The sequence below is a fragment of the Cucurbita moschata genome, unplaced genomic scaffold (genome assembly GCF_002738365.1).
Source record: "Cucurbita moschata cultivar Rifu unplaced genomic scaffold, Cmos_1.0 Cmo_Scf00054, whole genome shotgun sequence".
NCBI lineage: Eukaryota > Viridiplantae > Streptophyta > Magnoliopsida > Cucurbitales > Cucurbitaceae > Cucurbita > Cucurbita moschata.
The window spans coordinates 440,404-462,069 of NW_019268570.1; the positions used below are offsets into that span (position 1 = coordinate 440,404).

At 36.7% G+C, this 21,666-nt stretch overlaps 1 pseudogene; it reads right to left on the bottom strand.

The window, feature by feature from the left end:
• Positions 1-641: 641 nt before the first annotated feature.
• On the bottom strand, positions 642-7,534 carry LOC111436397 (annotated as a pseudogene).
• Between the last annotated feature and the right edge of the window lie 14,132 nt (positions 7,535-21,666).

Consider the following 21,666-nt stretch of genomic DNA (forward strand, 5'->3'; position numbering starts at 1 on the left):
TTCGGATTACCTTGTGGATCGAATATCTCAAGTCAAGAACACTTTGTTTGAGATTCGAATCACTCCAGAAGCAAGATCGATCATCTCTAGCTTCAGTGATTCTAGTTGATCAAATATCTCAATGTAAGAACACTTGATTGAGATTCGAATCACTCCACAAGCAAGATTGATCATGTCGAGCTTGAATGATTCTACATGCAATCTAAACTACATAGAATTGCAAAGAAACTTAGCCATCGGCTAAAGAAAAGCACAAATGCTTCTTTACTATATTTTCCAAGTCTACCTTACAAATATAACATACAAGGCTTTATATAGCCTCAAAATGAAAAAGGCATTACAAAAGTTGTAACATTCACACTTTATGGCCATAATTAGCCATTATGTAAATGTAACCGAAATTAAATAAAATGTCTTAAAATACAATAACTCTAAATTATAACCCACCCAAAATTTACAACAATCAAACTTTATCCTTCTTCAATGTAGCATGAATTGAAACATATTTTGATAATTTTGACAACCTTTTCTTCACATCTTCATTGAAGCATATTGTATGATTGATGTCTCTTGGTTCATATCATCTTATTTTCTCTCGAACCACCCTCTCCTCTTCGAGTCGAGCTACTTCCTCCCTCTCCTCACCTCTCGAGATATATATATAGAAACTCTTCCCAGAATAGAGCAGAAGCTCCAAGATGAGTATGTCCTAGATTCCCAAATTCATTCTCGTCTTGATCCACCATAGAATTTTCTAAATCTACAAATATATTGATGGAGAGGAAAGAAAAGATTATCGACCAATAGGGAGAGGATGAAGCTGCTTTATCGATAGGGTGAGGGCTTGTAATGATCTTTGAGAAGATCACAAGGTGCTGATAGGAGGGGGGGGATCCATAGGTTTTTGTGAAAGGGATGCCCCGGATCTGACATGTCGCTTGCTGAAAAGAAAATGCGAATTCCTTTATTTGATGTCGATTCATTTACGCTTCCATTCTTTGTAGAGGAAGACTAACTGCTTGCTAGCTGGGAGCTGTATGAGCGGTAACGTCCACGTACGGCTTTGTGAGAAGGGCGGTGGACAGAAATGGCCTTGTTGTACCTCACTTTTGTCTTCAATGGGGTCTGCTCTTTTTTTTTTTTTTTTTTGGNACAAGAAGCAATACAAAGAAGATTCAAGTATCAAATCAAGAAAATAATGGAGTGGCTGACATTGGAAATTAGAAAACTTGCCATTGTTAGTTGAATTACCAATTAAGACAATTTATGAATACCTTATTTTCTTCAATTTGTATTTAATAGCATTTAAGTGATTTGTGGTTGGTGGCTGAACTTCATTATGTTAAGGTTACCTTTTGGACCTATTTAAAGGCATGTAATATTCATGTTTGGGATGAATGGTGGAATACAGACAAAACCTTTATGTTTTCTTGATACCCTTTTGGTGTTATTCTTTTTCAAACATTGCTTTAGGTTTGATGTTTAAACTGATTCATTGAATTAGTTTTGATCAAGCTAATTTTGGAGTGAATTGTCTTGGTATCTAAGAGTGACCATCATAGATTCCAAGTTCGATCTAAGAGTCATTCATCTTCTAACTAGCTCTTGGTTGGAATCAATCCATTAAGTTAGCTTTCTTTGTGAACGTTTTGCAAGGATTCTAGAAGGACCTCTAGCTTTGCAAATTCCAGCATTGTAGGCGCTTATCATTTTGTATTAGAGCTTTTGGTCGACGTTCTTTGGCCGCTCTAGAGGTGAAATATTTTTTTTTTGTATCAATTTTTTTCTCTCATATTATCAAAAAAAAAAAAAAAAAAAGAAAGAATAAAAGAAAAGTGAGGGGCAAAGGATGAGTGAAAACCAAAAAAGAAAAAAAAAAGGTGAAAAAAAAAGTGAGAAAAAAATATATTAGTAGAGAGAAAAAAAAAACGAAGAATTTGATTTGAGGACAAATCTTTTTAAAGAAAGAGAGGATGATATGAATCTAACAACTGGTCACTTCCATGTACCCGAACGAGCAATTACAAGAACTAATACAAAGAAGATTTAAGTATCAAATCAAGAAAATAATAGAGTGGTTGACATTGGAAAGTGATTAGAAGACTTGGCAAACATTCACATGGTATCAGAGCCCTTTCGGTTTAACAACCCTGATCCTTTCTTCTTTATGGCTTCCGAATCTTCTTATCATCTTCTTCCTTTCTATACTCTAATCCATATGATCACCATCAAACTTTCTTCCTCCAATTATCTTCTTTGGAAAAGCCAACTTCTCCCTCTCCTTGAGAGTCAAGACATGCTAGGCTATGTCGATGGAACTATGGTTCCACCACCTCGCTTTGAACCAGAAACCTCTTCAACACTCAACCCCAAATATTTGGCATGGAGAGCAGCCGATCAACGACTTCTCTGTCTCCTGCTCTTCTCTCTCACTGAGGAAGCCATGGCTGTTGTCGTTGGTCTCCCTACTGCACGTGATGTTGGAAACTACGTTCAGCCATCATTCGAAAGCTCGTGAACTGAGACTCAAGGATGACTTGCAGTTGATGAAACGTGGCACCAAACCTGTTGCTGAGTATGCCCGTGCCTTCAAAAAAATTTGTGACCAACTTCATGCAATTGGCAGACCAGTCGAGGACATTGATAAAGTGCACTGGTTTCTTCGTGGACTCGACACCGAATTTTCAGCTTTTTCTACTGCTCAGATGGCTCTTACCTCTATCCCCTGTTTTGCAGATTTAGTCTCTAAAGCTGAAAGTTTTGAGTTGTTTCAGCTCTCCCTTGAGTCCTCTAACTCCACTCCTACAGCATTCACAGTCACTAATCGTGGTCGCACCCATGGAAGCCACCCTGCTTCCTTTACCAACCAGCGAGGTCGTTCTTATTCTCACAAAAACAACTCTTCTAATCGAGGACGAACCCACTCAAGTCAAGGTCGTCGACCACCTCACTGCCAAATATGCCGCAAAGAGGGCCATTATGCTGACCGCTGCAACCAACAGTATGTTCGACCTGATTCTTCTCATGCTCACCTTGCTGAAGCCTTTAACACGTCATGTTCTATTGCTGGACCCGATACTGCTGATTGGTTTCTGGACACTGGAGCTTCGGCCCATATGACTGCCGACCCATCTATTTTGGATCAGTCTAAAAATTATACGGGTAAGGACTCTGTGATTGTAGGAAACGGTGCATCCCTACCCATTACCCACACCGGTACTCTTTCTCCTGTTCCAAATATTCACTTGTTAGATGTCTTGGTTGAACCTCACCTCACTAAAAATCTTCTTTCTATAAGTAAATTAACGTCTGATTTTCCTCTCTCCGTTACATTTACTAATAATCTTATTACTATCCAGAATCGTCAAACAGGAAGGGTGGTGGCAATCGGTAAAAGAGATGGAGGGCTATATGTGCTGGAGCGCGGCAACTCTGCTTTTATTTCAGCCCTTAGAAACAAATCTTTACGTGCTTCATATGATTTATGGCATGCTCGTCTAGGTCATGTGAATCATTCTGTTATTTCTTTTTTAAATAGAAAAGGTCATCTTTCTCTTACGTCTTTATTGCCTTCTCCATCATTATGTAATACCTGTCAGCTTGCGAAAAGCCATCGATTGCCTTATTCCCGCAATGAACGTAGGTCGTCTCATGTGTTAGATCTTATTCATTGTGATCTTTGGGGTCCTTCTCCCGTCAAATCAAATTCGGGTTTCCTTTATTATGTTATTTTTATTGATGATTATTCTCGATTCACTTGGTTTTACCCTTTAAAATTTAAATCTGATTTTTTTTGATATTTTTCTTCAATTTCAAAAATTTGTGGAAAATCAATATTCTTCTCGTATCAAGGTATTTCAAAGCGATGGTGGTACCGAATTTACTAGTACTTGTTTCAAAACTCATTTACGTAATTCTGGCATCCACCATCAACTCTCTTGTCCATATACACCTGCTCAAAATGGTCGTGCTGAGAGAAAACATCGTCATGTGACTGAGACTGGCTTGGCCCTTCTCTTTCACTCTCATCTTTCTTCTCGTTTTTGAGTTGACGCCTTCAGCACTGCAGCTTATATTATCAACCGGTTGCCTACTCCACTTCTTGGAGGTAAGTCACCCTTTGAACTCCTTTATGGCTACACTCCACATTATGACAATTTTCATCCCTTTGGTTGTCGTGTTTATCCTTATTTGCGTGATTATATGCCTAACAAGCTTTCTCCCCGCAGCATTCCTTGTATTTTTTTGGGTTATAGTCCTGCTCATAAAGGGTTTCGCAGTCTTGATCCGGCCACCACTAAGCTATATATCACCTGTCATGCTCAATTTGATGAAACCCATTTTCCTGCTATCCCTAGCTCCCAGACCCAACCTCTTTCCTCTATTCCTATTTCAAATTTCTTAGAACCACATTTTCATCATATTGATTCATCCCCCCCTACCACTTCATCACCGCAAACTCCTCGATCCAGTTCATCCCCGTGTGATATTTGTTCTGATCTTGTAGATGAGTCTGTGCAGGTTGATACTTCTCTTGCAGGTTCCACTTTGCCACCCTCGACTTCTAATTCGACCTCTATTGATTTCTCTTCTTTGGGCACTCATCCTATGATCACACGAGCCAAAGCTGGTATATTCAAGACTCGTCATCCAGCAAATCTTGGTATTTTGGGCTCATCTGGACTTCTTTCTGCTCTTCTTGCATCCACTGAGCCAAAAGGATTCAAATCTGCGGCTAAGAATCCTGCTTGGGTGGCTGCCATGGATGAAGAAATTCGAGCATTACAACAAAATGATACTTGGACTTTGGTTCCTCGCCCTGCCAACACCAACATTGTGGGCTCTAAATGGGTGTTTCGTATTAAATATTTGCCTGATGGATCTGTCGAGCGTTTCAAGGCTCGTCTTGTTGCCAAAGGTTATACTCAGGTTCCTGGTCTTGACTACACTGACACTTTCAGTCCGGTTGTCAAAGCTACCACTGTCCGTGTTGTGCTTTCTATTGCAGTCACAAATAAATGGCCTCTTCGACAACTTGATGTCAAGAATGCTTTTCTCAATGGAACTCTTATTGAACGTGTTCATATGGAACAACCTCCTGGGTATATTGATCCTCGATTTCCCACTCATGTTTGTCTATTAAAGAAAGCCCTCTATGGTTTAAAGCAAGCTCCTCATGCTTGATTTCAGCGTTTTAGCTCATTTCTTCTCACACTTGGGTTTTCTTGCAGTCGCGCTGACACGTCCCTTTTTGTCTTTCATCAGCAATCTAACATTATCTATTTGCTTCTTTATGTTGATAACATTATTGTTACCGGCAACAGCTCATCTCTTATTGACAGCTTTACTCGCAAGCTTCATTCTGAGTTTGCTACCAAAGATTTGGGTTCTCTCAGTTACTTTCTTGGTCTTGAAGCTTCACCCACTCCTGATGGTCTCTTTATTAGTCAGTTAAAATATGCTCGAGATATTCTTACTCGTGCTCAGTTGCTTGATAGCAAACCAGTTCACACTCCCATAGTTGTTTCTCAACACCTGACTGTTGATGGTTCTCCTTTCTCTGATCCTACTCTCTACAGATCTCTTGTTGGCGCCCTTCAGTACTTGACTATTACGCGTCCAGATATTGCCTATGCTGTCAATTCTGTCAGTCAATTCTTGCATGTCCCTACTGCAGATCACTTTCTTGCTGTCAAACGTATTCTTCGCTATGTCAAAGGAACACTCCACTTTGGTCTTACCTTTCGTCCATCCACTGTTCCTAGTACGCTAGTCGCTTATTCGGATGCTGACTGGGCTGGTTGTCCCGATACTCGTCGTTCTACATCCGGCTATTCTATTTATCTTCGTAACAATCTGGTTTCTTGGAGTGCCAAAAAGCAACCTACTGTCTCACGCTCCAGCTGTGAATCTGAGTATCGTGCTCTTGCCACAACCGCTGCTGAACTTCTTTGGGTTACGCATCTTTTGCATGACCTCAAGGTCCCTATTTCAAAGCAGCCCTTACTCTTATGTGACAACAAAAGTGCTATTTTTTTGAGCTCTAATCCCGTTTCTCACAAGCGGGCCAAACATGTTGAACTAGATTATCATTTCCTTCGAGAACTTGTTATCGCTGGCAAACTTTGCACACAATATGTACCCTCTCATCTCCAAGTTGCTAACATCTTCACAAAGAGTATTTCTCGACCTCTCTTTGAATTTTTCAGATCCAAGCTTTACGTTCGTTTAAATCCGACGCTCTGCTTGCGGGGGGGTGTTAAAGATAGTTGACCGTTCACTATAAGGCAAATATCTAGATATTTGCGTTACATTATGGGTTACCATATTTGCCCTCTTATTAAAGGCAAATATATTGCATTCATTTATTATTCTTTCCTTTTATTACTATTTCCATAATATTTGTAATTTACCATATTTCTGTATCCTGAAAATGATTATAAATAAGAGAACTCTCACCCCCATTTAGGTGTGGTGGATTCAGCAAACATTCACAACTGGTCACTTCCATGTACCCGAACGAGCAATTACAAGAACCAATACAAAGAAGATTTAAGTATCAAATCAAGAAAATAATAGAGTGGTTGACATTGGAAAGTGATTAGAAGACTTGCCATTGTTAGTTGAATTACCAATTAATACAATTTATGAATATCTTATTTTCTTCAATTTGTATTTAATAGCATTTATTAGTGATTTGTGGTTGGTGGCTGAACTTTATTATGTTAAGGTTACCTTTTGGACCTATTTAAAGGCATGTAATATTCATGTTTGGGATGAATGGTGGAATACAGACAAAACCTTTGTGTTTTCTTGATACCCTTTTGGTGTTATTCTTTTTCAAACCTTGCTTTAGGTTTGATGTTTAAACCGATTCATTGAATTAGTTTTGATCAAGCTAATTTTGGAGTGAATTGTCTTGGTATCTAAGAGTGATCATCATAGATTCCAAGTTCGATCTAAGAGTCATTCATCTTCTAACCAGCTCTTGGTTGGAATCAATCCGTTAAGTTAGCTTTCTCTATGAACGTTTTGCAAGGATTCTAGAAGGATCTCTAGCTTTGCAAATTCCAGCATTGTAGGTGCTTATCAGAGAGTATGTCAATATGATCTTAATGAGGTGCGGGGCTTTGCATCTGAGATTCGTTGGCCTTCCCTCTTCAGGGGCCTGCGTCCCAGCGTTTTTGTGCAATAAACCCCTCCGGCCAAAGATTAGTGGTAGGTGGTCTCGTGGAGCTTTCAGAGAAGGATAGCCTAGTGTGTAAGAACAACAATGAACAGCGGTGAACCCTCAGAAGACCTATCTAAGATTAGGGGGGAGATCCTTAGTAGTAGTGACCCTTTCACTCTTCCACGGACTGATACATGTACCGAATGCTCATACGGGAAAGCTGACTCTTGGTTTGGAACTTGAGGGGTTGCTCCGAGAAAACTCCTTTCTTTCTTGTCCATTCAGGTGGGTGCGGACACATCTGCACGGATTACATTTGACGGTTACAAGAATGGAGGGGAAGTGAACAGTACTCGACGACATTCAAGGATGAATATAGACCCATTGGGCAGGGATAATCATTCTTGTCTTGGGAGAGGTGGGAACCTGATATAAATTCAACTACTGACCCTTTGCATGTACCCAAAGGACCGATTACAAGAAGTAAGGTCAAGAAGATATAAGAGACCTAGACATTGCATCTTCAAAGGCTAGCTAGTGTACAATTTGAGAAAAAAGATTTTTGAGCCAAAAAATCTTTATAGCATTAGCATATCAAATCAAGAAAATAATGGAGTGACTGACATTGAAAAGTGATTAGAAGACTTTGCCTTTGGTAGTTGAACTACCAATTAAGACAATTTATGTATGCCTTATTTTCTTCAATTCGTATTTACTAGTTTTATTTGTAGTTGTAGTTTGTAGTGGTAGATGAAATTCATTATGTTTGGGTTATCCTTTTAGCCTATTTAAAGGCATGTCATATTCATGCTTGAGCATCATTGTTGAATACAAACAAAACCTTTGTGTTTTCTTGATACCTTTTTAGTGTTATTCTTTTTCAAACCTTGCTTTAGGTTTGATGCTTAAACCGATTCATTGAATTAGTTTTGATCAAGCTAATTCTGGAGTGAGTCGTCTTGGAATCTAAGAGTGACCATCATAGATTCCAAGTTCGATCTAAGAGTCATTCATCTTCTAACTAGCTCTTGGTTGGAATCAATTCATTAAGTTAGCTTTCTTTGTGAACGTTTGCAAGTATTCTAGAAGGACCTCTAGCTTTGCAAAATCCAGCATTGTTGGCGCTTATCATTTGGTATCAGAGCATTTGGTCGACGTTCTTTGGCCGATTTAGAAATGAAATATCTTTACTTTTATTTTTTTTTCCTATCAAGTTTTTAGTCTCTCTCAGTATATCGAAAAGAAAAATCAGTTCGAAGAAAAAAAAAAGTATTATGTTCTTACCAATTATTTGAGTTTGTTCAAAATTTTCAAACTCTTGATCCTTGAGATACTAGTCTTAGCTTGTGAGAGTTGATCGTTGAATTGGTTATAATTGAGCTTAAAGCAAGATTGCACAAAAAAAAAAAAAAAGACAGCCTTTACATTCTTGACATAGTACCAAAAGCCTACCTTTGAGTGTTAAACACGAGTGTCCCTGAGTGAAATTTTTTGCAAAAAGTGTGGAGAGGTCCCTAATATTACTAATAACAAAATGTCACATAATAGAAAAGGAGTAGCACCAGTACCAGATCTTAATACAACCATTCTTCAAGCAATTCAAGGTATGATGGAAATGATGATGGAAGATAGACAAGAAAGAAGGACACAACAACAAAGACAAGAACGAGCATTACAAGAAGATGAATGTATAGTTGTACAAGAAAGACAAGTTGAAGGAAGATGGAGAGGAAGAAATAACCATGCAAATATTATGCAACCTAGAAGAATGGAAAGAGTACATGAAGATAGAGATGAGGGAGTTAAACTCAAAATCTCACCCTTTTGTGGAACGGTAGATTCTATGGCATACTTGCAATGGGAAAGAAAGATAGAGAATGTGTTTGATTGCAACACCTATAGTGAAAATAAGAAGATGAGACTTGCTATTGCCGAATTTACCAATCATGTCGGTGATTGGTACCAACATCTCAAATCCGAGAGAAGAAGAAAAGAAGAGGATCCAATAGAGACTTGGGAAGAACTTAAAGAAGCCACGAGAAAAAGGTATGTTCTGAAACATTACGAAAAAAATTTGAAAACTAAATTGCAAGGTTTGAGGCAAGGAACAAAAAGTGTTGCTGAATATTATCAAGAGATGGAGATTACGATGGAAAGAGCAAACATTAGAGAAGAAGAAGAAGATACCATGTCTAGATTCATTGGAGGTTTGAATTGAGAATTGCTCATCTTGTTGACAGAAATCCACCACCATATCTGGAAGACATGTATCATTATGCTATCAAAATTGAAGACCAATTGAAGACCAATTGAAGGAAGAAAAAGAGCATTAAAAAAGGTACACCTCACGAACTAACTCCTTTTCAGATTCTAAAACTTGGAATAAGGATAGTTTTGTGAATAGAAATGAATCGATGTCACCAAAAGAAAAGTTTGTGGCTATTAAAAGAGTGAGGCTGAGAGTTCCAATAGTAAAAAGAATGAAGCTTCAAAGACGGTAAAGGAGAAGTCTAGTTCTATTCAATGTTGGAAGTGCAAAGGGTTTGGACACACGAGCAAAGAGTGTGTTAATAAAAGAGTTATGGTGATAAAGAATGTTATACTTGATTCAGATGATGAATGTGAGGAAAGTGATTCATAGCTTGTGGAAGAAATCACAACATATGATCATAAGTATGTTGAAGAAGGTAATTTCATATCTTTGATCACAAGGAGGGTACTCAAGGTTCAAATCAAGAAAGAGAAATTTGAAGATCAAAGGGAAAACTTGTTCCACACAAGATGTTTGATCAAAGAAAACCCATGCAGCTTGGTGATTGATAGTGGAAGTTGCACAAATGTGGTAAGTAGTTTCCTTGTAAAAAGACTTGATATGAACCAAGAGACATCAATCATACAATATGCTTCAATGAAGATGTGAAGAAACTATTGTTGAAATTATCAAGAGATATTTCAATTCATGCCACATTGAAGAAGAATGAAGTTCCATGTTATAGATTTTGGGTGGATTACAATTTATTGTAATTTAGAGTTGTTATATTTCATTAATATATTTCTTTCATTTCCTTTAGATTACAATTTCATAATGGTTAATTATGACCATTAAGTATGAATGTTACAACTCTTGGAATGCCTTTAATAGTTTCAGTTTCATTTTGAGGCTATATAAAGCCAAGTATGTTGTATTTGCAACGAGACTTGGAAAAAATATATAAAAGGAGCATTTGTGCTTTCTTTAGCCAATGGCTAAGTTTTTTTGCAATTCTATATAGTTTAGATTGCATGTAGAATCATTCAAGCTCGACATGATCAATCTTGCTTGTGGAGTGATTCGAATCTCAAGCAAGTATTCTTGCCTTGAGATATTTGATCAACAAGAATTATTCAAGCTAGACATGATCGATCTTGCTTGTGCAGTGATTCGAATCTCAAACAATGTTCTTGCCTTGAGATATTCGATCAACAAGGTAATCCGAATCTTATTCCCCTTGTAGTGATTATCTTATCAAGACTTCAACTTTCTATCCATCCCCATCCAAAACCATACATACTTCAATGGTTGACAAACAAAGAAGAAATTAAGGTGAACTCCCAAGCTCTTATTTCTTTTACTCTTGGAAGATATGAAGATGAAGTTCTTTGTGATGTCACACCAATGCATGCGTGAGACATCTTGTTCGGTCGACCTTGGCAATATGATAGAAATGTAACATTTGATGGTTTGATGAACAAGTATACTTTTACTTTGTGTGAGAACAAATTTACTTTACTTTCATTGTCTTTTTATGGAGTAGATTGTGACTAATTGAAATTAGAGAAGAAAAGAAAAGAATATGAAGAACAACCGTGGAGAGAAGAAACTAAGGTAAAAGAGAGAGATAAGAGTGAAAAAAAAAAGTGAGGGGCAAAGGATGAGTGAAAACCAAGAAAGAAAAAAAAAATGTGATTTTAAGAAAAAGAGAAAATGTGAGTTTTGTTATAAGAAAGGGAGAAATGAGGAATATGTTAGCTCAAGAACTAAAATTTGTACTTATGTGCAAAAGAATGTGTTTAGCAATAGAACAAAAAATTAATGATGCTTTGCCAAGTACTTTTTAAGTCTTTTTTTGTAGGAATTCAATGACATGTTTCCACATGAAGATGCATGTACAAGGTTACCCCCTCTAAGAGGGATTGAACACCAAATTGACTTCGTGCTTGGGGCAACTCTTCCAAATATGGCTATCTATAGGACCAATTCCACCGGGACTAAGGAGATTCAGAGACAAGTGGAAGAACTCATGGATAAAGGCTATGTTAGAGAAAGCATGAATGTTGAAATTGAAATTGCTCTGATACCAATTTGTTGAAAAATAAAGTCACTTCGATACCAACCACGAAATAAAAAATTCTCGCTCTGAATCTAACTCGTTAGATAACTCTCACAAAACTTTAAAGGGGGTGTCGAAAGGGGAGAGAGACAAGAAGACAAAGAAGTTCTCAAAAGATTATTACATAATAATTCAGACAATAAATTGCTTTATGCTTTTCTTTTCTCTCTTGTTCTTTTTCTCTCTACACACTTTACAATGATACATTGAGCCCCTTTTATAGTTTATTTCTGAGGCTAAGTTTAGCCGTATCTTCCCTCACTTTTCGCTCTCCCATAAGCCCTTTTCCTTTTCAAATTTCGTGATGGTCTTTCTGACCAAATAACAAACAAAAAAATCATAATCATTTTTTTCTTCTCTCTCCTGCATTTAATTTTATTTCTGAACAAAACTCCCCTATAAACTTAAATTCTCCTACTCAATATTCCTCCTGCGCCATTTTTCGTTTTTTCGAGCTCAGTCGTGGTCTCTTCAATTTTCTCTTCTTTTCTTCAAGCGGCAAAATAGGGTTGTCCTCCTTTAGTGAGACTTCATTTGGATCTTCTCGAGAACATCCCATCTGTGACACCTCCTCTTCATTTTTTCAGTTCTCAACTACGCTTGATTCGGACATCACGGCTTCGTTCCGTTTACTCAATTCCCTTCGTAAGTCCATAGCGACCTTTATAGCTAGCATTCTTGTTTCCTCCATCTTGGTTTTATCATGAGTGAGTGTCTCAATCGTGTGTCGTAAATTCACTGCCTCCTGTTGGACTTGATTCAGGTTCACATCGAGTGAGTTTCTCTGTTGAGTCAGTATCTCTATATCTTTTTTCTCTCTTACTAGGTCGTCCACTAAACCCTCAATCTCCATGAGTAGGACATTCTCTTTCTCCGCACCTTCTTCAACTTTCTTCGTAAGATCAGAGATTGTCTTCTCATTCTTTTCCTTCTCCTGTTTTAGATAGAAGAAATTCTTACTCAGCTCAGTCACTTACTTCTATAACCATTGAACTTTTATTTCCAGCTCTTTCTTTTCTTCTTCAATTTTCAACCTCTTTCTTCTTTCTACCTCGAATTGCTTTTCCAGCCATTTGGCTCTTTGTCTTCGAGCTCGGCCTCTCTGTTCTTCAATTGTTCAGCCTCCAATTTTCTCATCTCTGATACCGCGATTTCGCCAAATCCATTGCGTATCACCTCATTTCCAACAACTTCCAATACCTCATGACTACCTCCATTATCTTTCGCGCCGCCGTCTCCTTTTGTGTTTGGCTCTTCATTTTAAGCCATCAAGAGGATGCCTCCACTTGTTGCATCATCCAAGACTAGATTGATGGTTTCTTCCACCTTCTCTTTGGCTCGACAATCTCTGACATAGTGACCCATTTTGCCACAATTGTAACATCTGTCGGAGTTACAATTATTTGCATAGTGGCCAATTTCTGACATTTGAAGCACTGGATGTTGGAAGTGTATCCTTGACCGCGCCCTTGAATACGTCCTCTTTCATGCCAATTTACTTGGCTCGATAGTCTCTTCTCCTGGTAGTTTTCTTCGTGACTATTACCTTAACCACCTCGACCATTCCCGCAGCTTCCACTATCTCTACCTCGAAAATTTTATGAGTAGAGTATTTTTCCATCCTTTATCGATGCCTTCGTCTAAAGTGCTTGATCGAGTGGTTCCTCCTTCTTTTTCTTGCGTTGCTCGTGTGCCTCGAGAGAACCGGCAAGCTCATCGACTGTGAACTTCGTCAGGTCCTTTGACTCTTCTATGGCACAAACAACATTCTTGAAGTTGTCTATTAACACCTCAAGATTTTCTCCACAACCCGCGTCTCAGGTAACATTTCTCCATTCCGATTTAACTGATTCACCACGGTCTGTACACGAGTTGATATGATAAGGAATCAATACAAGGGGAATAAGATTCGGATTACCTTGTTGATCGAATATCTCAAGCAAAGAACACTTTGTTTGAGATTCGAATCACTCCAGAAGCAAGATCGATCATGTCTAGCTTCAATGATTCTTGTTGATCAAATATCTCAAGACAAGGACACTTGATTGAGATTCGAATCACTCCACAAGCAAGATTGATCATGTCGAGCTTGAATGATTCTACATGCAACCTAAACTACATAGAGTTGCAAATAAACTTAGCCATTGGCTAAAGAAAAGCACAAATGCTTCTTTTGATATATCTTCTAAGTCTTATTACAAATACAACATAGATGGCTTTATATAGCCTCAAAATGAAACTATTAAAGGCATTCCAAAAGTTGTAACATTCACACTTTATGGCCATAATTAGCCATTATGTAAATGTAACCGAAATTAAATAAAAAGTCTTAAAATACAATAACTCTAAATTATAACCCACCCAAAATTTACAACAATCAAACTTTATTCTTCTTCAATGTAGCATGAATTGAAACATCTTTTGATAATTTTGACAACCTTTTCTTCACATCTTCATTGAAGCATATTGTATGATTGATGTCTCTTGGTTCATATCATTCTCCACTTCTTCAAGAGGATTCGTCCTCGAATCTATTTGTGAAACTTTGCTGCAAAAAATAAGTTATGGAAATACAAAGGACCTCACAACACTCTCTCACGTGTATACACTCAAGGAATTTTAGGCCACTCTGTTTGCACTCATTTACACAAATGAAGCTCTCATTCTCACCTCTCAAAATTTTAAATAGAGCAAAGATTGAATTTTGAACTTTGGGTCGATTAAAAACTAAAAAGATGAAAATAAATAAAAATTAAATTGAGAAGAAACGCAAAGGAAACATATATCCGATCTTGAGCCTGAAGCTCTGATACCAAATGATAAGATAAGGAATCAATACAAGGGGAATAAGATTCGGATTACCTTGTTGATCGAATATCTCAAGCCAAGAACACTTTGTTTGAGATTCGAATCACTCCAGAAGCAAGATCGATCATGTCTAGCTTCAATGATTCTTGTTGATCAAATATCTCAAGACAAGAACACTTGATTGAGATTCGAATCACTCCACAAGCAAGATTGATCATGTCGAGCTTGAATGATTCTACATGCAACCTAAACTACATAGAGTTGCAAATAAACTTAGCCATTGGCTAAAGAAAAGCACAAATGCTTCTTTTGATATATCTTCTAAGTCTTATTACAAATACAACATAGATGGCTTTATATAGCCTCAAAATGAAACTATTAAAGGCATTCCAAAAGTTGTAACATTCACACTTTATGGCCATAATTAGCCATTATGTAAATGTAACCGAAATTAAATAAAAAGTCTTAAAATACAATAACTCTAAATTATAACCCACCCAAAATTTACAACAATCAAACTTTATTCTTCTTCAATGTAGCATGAATTGAAACATCTTTTGATAATTTTGACAACCTTTTCTTCACATCTTCATTGAAGCATATTGTATGATTGATGTCTCTTGGTTCATATCATTCTCCACTTCTTCAAGAGGATTCGTCCTCGAATCTATTTGTGAAACTTTGCTGCAAAAAATAAGTTATGGAAATACAAAGGACCTCACAACACTCTCTCACGTGTATACACTCAAGGAATTTTAGGCCACTCTGTTTGCACTCATTTACACAAATGAAGCTCTCATTCTCACCTCTCAAAATTTTAAATAGAGCAAAGATTGAATTTTGAACTTTGGGTCGATTAAAAACTAAAAAGATGAAAATAAATAAAAATTAAATTGAGAAGAAACGCAAAGGAAACATATATCCGATCTTGAGCCTGAAGCTCTGATACCAAATGATAAGATAAGCAATCAATACAAGGGGAATAAGATTCGGATTACCTTGTTGATCGAATATCTCAAGCAAAGAACACTTTGTTTGAGATTCGAATCACTCCAGAAGCAAGATCGATCATGTCTAGCTTCAATGATTCTTGTTGATCAAATATCTCAAGACAAGGACACTTGATTGAGATTCGAATCACTCCACAAGCAAGATTGATCATGTCGAGCTTGAATGATTCTACATGCAACCTAAACTACATAGAGTTGCAAATAAACTTAGCCATTGGCTAAAGAAAAGCACAAATGCTTCTTTTGATAATTTTGACAACCTTTTCTTCACATCTTCATTGAAGCATATTGTATGATTGATGTCTCTTGGTTCATATCATTGATGTCTCTTGGTTCATATCATTCTCCACTTCTTCAAGAGGATTCGTCCTCGAATCTATTTGTGAAACTTTGCTGCAAAAAATAAGTTATGGAAATACAAAGGACCTCACAACACTCTCTCACGTGTATACACTCAAGGAATTTTAGGCCACTCTGTTTGCACTCATTTACACAAATGAAGCTCTCATTCTCACCTCTCAAAATTGTAAATAGAGCAAAGATTGAATTTTGAACTCTGGGTCGATTAAAAACTAAAAAGATGAAAATAAATAAAAATTAAATTGAGAAGAAACGCAAAGGAAACATATATCCGATCTTGAGCCTGAAGCTCTGATACCAAATGATAAGATAAAGAATCAATACAAGGGGAATAAGATTCGGATTACCTTGTTGATCGAATATCTCAAGCAAAGAACACTTTGTTTGAGATTCGAATCACTCCAGAAGCAAGATCGATCATGTCTAGCTTCAATGATTCTTGTTGATCAAATATCTCAAGACAAGGACACTTGATTGAGATTCGAATCACTCCACAAGCAAGATTGATCATGTCGAGCTTGAATGATTCTACATGCAACCTAAACTACATAGAGTTGCAAATAAACTTAGCCATTGGCTAAAGAAAAGCACAAATGCTTCTTTTGATATATCTTCTAAGTCTTATTACAAATACAACATAGATGGCTTTATATAGCCTCAAAATGAAACTATTAAAGGCATTCCAAAAGTTGTAACATTCACACTTTATGGCCATAATTAGCCATTATGTAAATGTAACCGAAATTAAATAAAAAGTCTTAAAACACAATAACTCTAAATTATAACCCACCCAAAATTTACAACAATCAAACTTTATTCTTCTTCAATGTAGCATGAATTGAAACATCTTTTGATAATTTTGACAACCTTTTCTTCACATCTTCATTGAAGCATATTGTATGATTGATGTCTCTTGGTTCATATCACGTTATCTTGTTGATGGCTCGACAATCAACAAACATCCTCCACGTGCCATCTTTCTTGGGTACCAAAATCATAGGAACCGAACAAAGACTCATTGTTGAGAAATAAACTTAAATGTAGGAGAGAGAAGAAAAAAATGATTATGATTTTTTTGTTTGTTATTTGGTCAGAAAGACCATCACTAAATTTGAAAAGGAAAAGGGCTTATGGGAGAGAGCAAAGTGAGGGAAGTTACGTTTAAACTTAGCCTCAGAAATAAACTATAAAAGGGGCTCAATGTATCGTTGTAAAGTGTGCAGAGAGAAAAAGAACAAGAGAGAAAAGAAAAGTATAAAGCAATTTATTGTCTGAGTTATTGTGTAATAACCTTTTGAGAACTTCTTTGTCTCCTTTTCTCTTTTCCCTTTCGACACCCGCTTTAAAGTTTTGTGAGAGTCTAACGAGTTAGATTCAGAGTGAGCGTTTTTATTTCGTGATTGATATCGGAATGGCTTTATTTTTCAACAAATTGGTATTAGAGTGATTTTAATTTCAACAAATTGGTATCAGAGCCAATGGCGAACATGATGGGGCAAATGTCGCTACCATGATTGATGAAGACGAACTACAAGAATTGGAGCATCTAAATGAAAGCTCTTCTTGGTTCGCAAGACGCATGGGAGGTGGTCGAAGATGGTTTCGAAGAACCGATTGATACCACGGGTTATACGGTGGCGCAAAACAAGGTGCTAAAGGAATTACAGTCAAAGGATAAGGCAGCATTATATATGCTATTCTGAGCTGTTGACGACTGACTTTGAGAAGATTGCAAGAGCTACTACTTCAAAAGAAGCGTGGCACACTCTAGAAAAGGTGTTCAAGGGAACCGTCCGAGTCAAGCAGGTGCGTCTCCAGACTCTGCGTGGCGAGTTGGAGAGCATGAAGAAGAAGGAGTCAGAAAATGTATCTGACTACATTACTCGTGATATGAACCAAGAGACATCAATCAAACTTTATTCTTCTTCAATGTAGCATGAATTGAAACATCTTTTGATAATTTTGACAACCTTTTCTTCACATCTTCATTGAAGCATATTGTATGATTGATGTCTCTTGGTTCATATCATAACGGTAAAGTACCGATATCCTATCCCTAGATTGGATGACATGTTAGATGAATTATATGGTGCTAATCTGTTTTCAAAAATAGATCTTAAAAGTGGTTGTCATCAAATTCGAATGAATGTGAGAGATGAGTGGAAAACAGCTTTCAAAACAAAGTTTGGGCTTTATGAGTGGCTCGTTATGCCGTTTAGCTGTACAAATGCACCAAGTACTTTTATAAGGCTAATGAATCATGTTTTGAGAGACTATATTGGAAAATTTGTTGTTGTATACTCTGATGATATCCTTGTTTACTCAAAAAGCTTGAATGATCATATTTTGCGCGTTAAGAAAATTTTATTTAAACTTAGAGAAGAGAATTTTTATGCCAACTTCAACTTCCTAGGGTTCTTAGTTGGAAAGAATAATGGAGTTCAAGTTGATGAAGAAAAGGTAAAGGCTATTAGAGAATGGCCAACACCCACAAATGCAACCGAGGTAAGATCTTTTCATGGTTTGGCTAGTTTTTATAAGAAATTCATCAAGGATTTTAGTGCTAGACCAACACGACAATCCACCACCTCCCCTTAATCGAGGCTCGACTCATTTTTCTTTTGAAGTCTTATACTATGTGATATGAACCAAGAGACATCAATCATACAATATGCTTCAATGAAGATGTGGAGAAAAGGTTATCAAAATAATCAAAAGATGTTTCAATTCATGCTACATTGAAGAAGAATAAAGTTTGATTGTTGTAAATTTTGGGTGGGTTATAATTTAGAGTTATTGTGTTTTAAGACTTGTTATTTAATTTCGGTTACATTTACATAATGGCTAATTATGGCCATAAAGTGTGAATGTTACAACTTTTGGAATGCCTTTAATAGTTTCATTTTGAGGCTATATAAAGCCATCTATGTTGTATTTGTAATAAGACTTGGAAAATATAGTAAAGAAGCATTTGTGCTTTTCTTTAGCCGATGGCTAAGTTTCTTTGCAATTCTATGTAGTTTAGATTGCATGTAGAATCATTCAAGCTCGACATGATCAATCTTGCTTGTGGAGTGATTCGAATCTCAATCAAGTGTTCTTGTCTTGAGATATTTGATCAACAAGAATCATTGAAGCTAGACATGATCGATCTTGCTTCTGGAGTGATTCGAATCTCAAACAAAGTGTTCTTTGCTTGAGATATTCGATCGACAAGGTAATCCGAATCTTACTCCCCTTGTAGTGATTCTTTATCTTATCACTATGCCTTCGAGGAGGCTCAACTCCTTTTCTTTTGAAGTCCGCACGACTAAGTTTAGGGCATGGCTCTAATACCATGGTAGACGAACACGACAATCCACAATGGTATGATATTGTCCATTTTGAGCATAAGCTCTCATGGCTTTGCTTTGGGCTTCCCCAAAAGGCCTCATTCCAATGGAGAGAGTATTCTTTGAATATAAACCCATGATCATCCCCTAAATTAGCCGATGTGGGACTTTCATCATCCAACATTCAGTAGAATAGCATCACCATTGAATGAACTTGTTAAAAATCATGTGAAATTTGAATGGAAGGAAAAACAAGAGAATGCATTCAATGAACTAAAAGATAAATTAACCAATGCACCTTGTCTTGTTTTACCTAACTTTGATAAATCTTTTGAAATTGAATGTGATGCAAGTGGGATAGGCATAAGAGATGTTTTAATGCAGGAAAAAAGGTCAATCATGTTCTTTAGTGAAAAGCTTAATGGAGCACAACTCAACTATCCGACTTATGACAAAGAGTTATATGCACTTGTGAGGGCTTTGCAAGTTTGGCAACATTATTTGTGGCCACAAGAGTTTGCTATTCATACGGATCATGAAAGTTTGAAGCACCTCAAAAGCCAAACAAAGCTAAACATGAGACATGCTAAATGATTGGAATCCATTGAGACATTTCCTTATGTAATCCATTACAAAAAGGGGAAGGATAATGTGGTCGCAGATGCATTATCAAGAAGGTATGCTTTATTTTCTTCCCTTACTAAGAAAATTCTTGGTTTTATACACATGATTGAATTGTACAAAGTTGAAAAATCTGAATTTTATGATGTGTATATGGCATGGAAGGGAAACATATGCAAGATCATATAGTGTTCGATGATATGCTTTTTAGGAAGGGTAAACTTTGTATCCCTAAATGTTCTATTCAAGAGTTACTTGCGAAGGAGGCTCATGGGGGAGGACTTATGGGACATTTTGGAGAATTTAAAACATATAGCATGTTGTGTGAATATTTTTATTGGTTGAAAATGAGGAAATATGTGAACAAAGTATGCAAGCAATGTTTTAGATGTAAGGAGGCTAAGTCTAAGACAACCACATGGTCTTTACACACCTTTAGATGTTCCTAGTGAACCATGGTTTGACATTAACATGGATTTTGTTCTAGGATTACTGAAGACTAGAAGACACCGTGATAGCATTTTTATGGTAGTTGATAGATTTAGTAAGATGGCACATTTCATTCAATGTAACAAAACAGATGATGCTACCAACATAGCTAATCTATTCTTTAGAAAAGTGGTTAAATTGCATGATATTCCCAAAACCATTGTTACATATAGGGATGTAAAAATTTTAAGCCATTTTTGAAAGTTTTGTGGGAAAAGTTGGTTACTAAGCTTCTATTTTCTACAACTTGTCACCCCCAAACCGATGGACAAACTGAGATCGTTAATAGAACATTAGGAGCCTTACTTAGGTCACTAATTTCCAAAAATCTTAAGTCTTGGGAAGAGACTCTACCTTTTGTGGAATTTGCATACAATAGAGCAATACATAGCACCACTCATTTTTCACCTATTGAGGTTGTGTATGGATATAATCCTTTAACTACTCTAGATTTATCACCTTTGCTACCTAATATGTTTGCTAATGATGCAGCTTCTTCAAGAGCCGAATACATAAAAAAAATCCTCAAAGATATAAAAGAAAGAATTGAAAACAAAAATAAAAAACGAGTCACGCGCAAGAACCAAGAAAGAAAGAAATTGATTTTTAAACAAGGTGACTGGGTTTGGGTTCATCTACGAAAGGAAAGGTTTCCAAATCAGAGAAAGTCTAAACTTCAACCAAGAGGAGATGGTCCTTTCCAAGTACTAGAGCGGATCATTGACAATGCATACAAACTAGATCTCAGAGGTGAGTACAATGTAAGTTCTACTTTTAATGTGGCTGAGTTGACTCCATTTGATGTAGGGAATGAAGATCTTGATTTGAGGACAAATCCTTCTAAAGAAAGGGAGGATGATATGAATTCAACTACTAATCCTTTGCATGTACCCAAAGGACCGATTACAAGAAGCAAGGTTAAGAAGATACAAGAGGCTTATACATTACATCTTCAAAGGCTAGCTAGTGTACAAGTTGAAAAAAAAAGACTTTTGAGCCCAAAAATCTTTATAGCATTAGCATATCAAATTAAGAAAATAATAGAGTGGCTGACATTGGAAGGTGATTAGAAGACTTTGCCTTTGGTAGTTGAACTACCAATTAAGACAATTTATGTTTGCCTTATTTTCTTCAATTTGTATTTACAAGTTTTTATTGGTAGTTGTAATTTGTAGTTGGTAGATGAACTTCATTATATTTGGGTTATCTTGTTGGCCTATTTAAAGGCATGTAATATTCATGCTTGAACATTGTTGTATACAAACAAAACCTTTGTGTTTTCTTGATACCTTTTTGGTGTTATTCTTTTTCAAACCTTGCTTTAGGTTTGATGTTTAAACCGATTCATTGAATTAGTTTTGATCAAGCTAATTCTTGAGTGAGTCATCATAGAATCTAAGATTCCAAGTTCAATCTAAGAGTCATTCATCTTCTAACCAGCTCTTGGTAGTAATCAATTCGTTAAGTTTGCTTTCTTTGTGAACGTTTGCAAGGATTCTAGAAGA